We start from the raw sequence: 3,751 nt of genomic DNA on the forward strand, positions 1-3,751 counted from the left end.
CTCTCAAGCACTTAAAACTAACTTATTTATTTGTTTCTCTCTGTGCTGGCATTTGTGTTGCACGCGAGCAGGTGCATATCCCCTGCGGCAGGCACGCGGAGGTGAGAGGACAAATTTTGGGAGTCCTCTCTCTCCTCCCACTTTGCTTGAGGCAGCTCCCTCACGTTTCTTCCGCTCTGTGTACTCCAGGCTGCCTGGTCCGTGAGCTTTGGGGTGAGCCCGGGGAGTGTTGTGATTACAGACATGTGCCGCTGCATCCTGCTTCTTATGTGGCTCCTAGGGGTTGAATTCAGCTTGTCACCCTTGCGCAGGAAGTGCTTTTATTGAGCCATCTCATTTCTGTCTTTTTGAAAGGAAGTTACAGAGACAGACATTCTATTTATTTGTCAACCCAGAGGACCAGCAGCCCCCGTGGACTCTGCTGAAGCCAGGAGGTGATAGCTTTTGGAAAGCAAAGGCTTTAATCATGAACTCGTCCTGAAAGCTTCATGGATGGATGCTCTGCTTTGCCAGTTTCTTGAGTGTGCATCCGTGCGCGCACGTATGTGCGTGTAATGTGCATGTGTGTAATGGACATGAAAATGCTAACAGCTCTCCAAGGGCTGAGTGGTGAAACCTTCCAGATAATCTTACGAGCTAAACAGAGATAGCTCAGCTCCTGGTTCTGCCATTTATGATTGGGTTTTACTGTTGCCAATATTAAGCTCATTTTCCTTTTTTTTTATCTTTCTCTCTCTCTTTTTTTGTGCTACTGAGAATTGAACTTTGGGTTTTGCACACACTAGGAGAGTGCTCCACCACTGAGCTCTATCCTCAGCGACCACTTTGGTTTTCAAGAACGGCTGTTTCATGTCATTCAACCCAAAGACTGCATGGTCTTAAACTAGCATCTTGGCCTCTGCAAGTCTCAGGCTGTCTTGTTCAGCACAGTGAGAAGTAAGGGTATGTGACAGTTAAGTGAGATAAAGTCTAAAAGTACTTTGATGGTGCACACCTTTAAACTTAGTATTCGGGAGGCAGAGGCAGGTGCAGCTCCATGAGTTCAAGGCCAGCCTGGTCTACATAGAGTTCCAGGACAGATAGGATTGCTCCCCCATACGCACCCCAAGTCTCATAACACACACACACAAAAAAACAACCAAAAATATCCTATGCAAATGCTACTGCACAGAACTGTCACCAGTGTCAAAAGTGTTCTCAAGCCCCTCATTTACGTGACCCCACTAAGCAGCTTAGCACGCTGGGCCTGAGCTCTGTGGGTAACTGTAGAGGCCGTGCTGCAAGCCGTGCTGCTTTGTAAGCCAGAAACCTCTCAAGGCTCATTTTCCTCCTTTCTCAACTTCCTCCCCTGTTATGCAGGCGTGGTCCTTCCTTGGAGTCTCATCAAGGTGAAAATACCGGATATGTCGAGAGTTTGAGCATGGAGCATTTCCCTCCATGAGGGTGTAGGAAACACACACTCAGCCCTTCTGTTTCTAAGAGCAACGATGGGAGGATTCCTGGGGTCTCTCTTGGCTCTGGCATTTCTTGTGTGCTCTGTTGCCTTTCCTGGCTGGGGGTGTTGAGATCATATTTGGTAACCTCTCAATGTAGCCATCTCTGCCAGTCCCAGAGGAAACGCCAGTCTTGCATTTCACAAGATTCTGCTGCTGCTGCTGAAATGCCAGCAGCAGGACAAAGTGGAATTTCACGTCTACTTTTCTACACTGTGGTCCTTTAGGAGCGTGGAAGCCGTCCATCTGCTAACTCACTCCTGTGGGGTCTGCTAGGAAGGCGACTCCAGGGGGGCCCATGTGGTGCTTCAGGTGCCACCTTGTTTACTTCTTAGCCCTGGGCAGAAATGACTGAACCTCTCTGGCTCCCAGATGTCTTACGTGGGCTGTAAGATCCCTCCTGGGGCTGTGTGGCTGAAATGAAAGGCCACAGCTCTCTACAGTGGGTGAGCCATAAACGTTCGCTTCCCGACTCTCGCGTTTGTGTGAGCCATGTTGTAAGTTTATAAACCACTCTACGCTTTCTGCCAACTGGGTCTCACGATAATATTGTGAAACCACATTTCTAGGCAAAGAGCATAAAGCCTGGGAGGCAGCTGGGGGCAGCTGGAGGCAGCTGGGAGGAGGGGCCAGGAAGCCAGGTCATTTGATTCATGGTCTTCTGGTCCCCCTCCCTCCCCATGGCGAGGGGTCTTAAAAGGCAGGGTATGTAACTGTCGCGCTTTCTGTGATAGAGTCTGTCATTATGCCAGGGGTCCTCTTCTGTCTCCTCCATGTTTCGTTTTGGGGTCCTGGATGATCACTTAACCACTCAGCAGCCCCCTTTCATCACCCCTAAGTCAGGTGCAGTCATCATAAGTGGCGGTCATTGCTCACCAGCTTACTCCAGACACCCACTAAGCATGGTTTGTGGGTTACGCCATTTATCTTCCACCAAAACACGTAATGGGTGAGAACTAATTATTTGTACCTGAGCACGTGTTTTCCCATAGCCTCTCCAAAATGGCTGAGATGATTCAATGAGAGGGCGAGACAAAGACTTGCCAAATGTAAAGCATTGTACTTGATTCTTGCCATCTAGCTTCAAGACCTATCCAAAACATTTCCTCAGTAGCATGCTCTCGCTGTAGATTATGTACAGGACTCGATTCAATTCAATAGTACTTCAGGATCAAAGTGTAACAATTGCTTTGTCTACATAATAATTTCAAATTATTTTTTTTAAAAGAGGCATTCTGTGTTGTCCTTCAGTGGTTATCTATAGCTGACTTCCCAACCAGAATTAGGTAAAAATGAAGCCCTTTTCAATTAGCATCTGCCCTTGGCACCCAGATGCTTAGGGGCTGGAGAGATAGCTCATCAGCAGTTAACAGCATGTGCAGACAGAGGACATCTTGCAAAGGACCTGGTTCACAGCTGTCTGTGAGTCCAGGTCCAGGGCGTCTAAGGCCTTCTGCACTCCATGGGTGTGTGTTCACAGGTGCACGCCTCCATGCACATTCGAATAATTAAAAAATGAAATCAGTCTTGCAAAAGGAAACAGCTGAGGATGCGTACAGCTTAGTGCCTCTTACGCCACTTTCTCAGGGATCCCAGAGCAACCACATCTGTGAGCAAAGAAAAGCATTGAGAACATGGAGGTGTGTGGGAAGAGTGTGTTCTTTTAGATGAAAAAGGCTATTGATTTTCCAGCAGAAAGGGAGAAACAGGAAACTCTAGAAGTCTGTCTTTGCCTTCTTTCCTAGCGTTTGGGCTAAGCCCTGGGCCAACCTGTATCTTTGGGGTCTTCCTTAACTGCCTGCATTAGTTCACACATTCTGGATTCTTCATTTTCCTATGGAAAAGATTAACACTTCATAGATTCTTTCTGCTTCACTTCTTGGGCGGTGGAAAGCAGAGTTGAGATTCTCAGGAGTTCAGTTGCCGAAGCTGAAGGAAGAAAGGGCAGAGTCGACACAAGACAGACAAAATCTTAAGCGTCTCCGAGCAATGGCCAGTGAGATAGATAACTCAGTGGGTAAAGGTGCTGAATTTAATGACCTGAGTTCATTCCCCAGGACCCAGTTGGTGGAAGGAGAGAACTGATGCCCACAAGGTGTTCTCTGACTTCTGTAGGTATATACCCACAGGCATATACACACAGGCTTGCTAATTAACCAACCAATCAACCAGTGGACTAACTAGCTAGCTAGCCAGCCAACTAGCTAGCCCAACCAACCAACCAACCAACCAACCAACCAACCAACCAACCAACCAAC

Source organism: Psammomys obesus, unplaced genomic scaffold (genome assembly GCF_907164565.1).
Source record: "Psammomys obesus unplaced genomic scaffold, mPsaObe1.curated_primary_1811, whole genome shotgun sequence".
Classification (NCBI taxonomy): domain Eukaryota; kingdom Metazoa; phylum Chordata; class Mammalia; order Rodentia; family Muridae; genus Psammomys; species Psammomys obesus.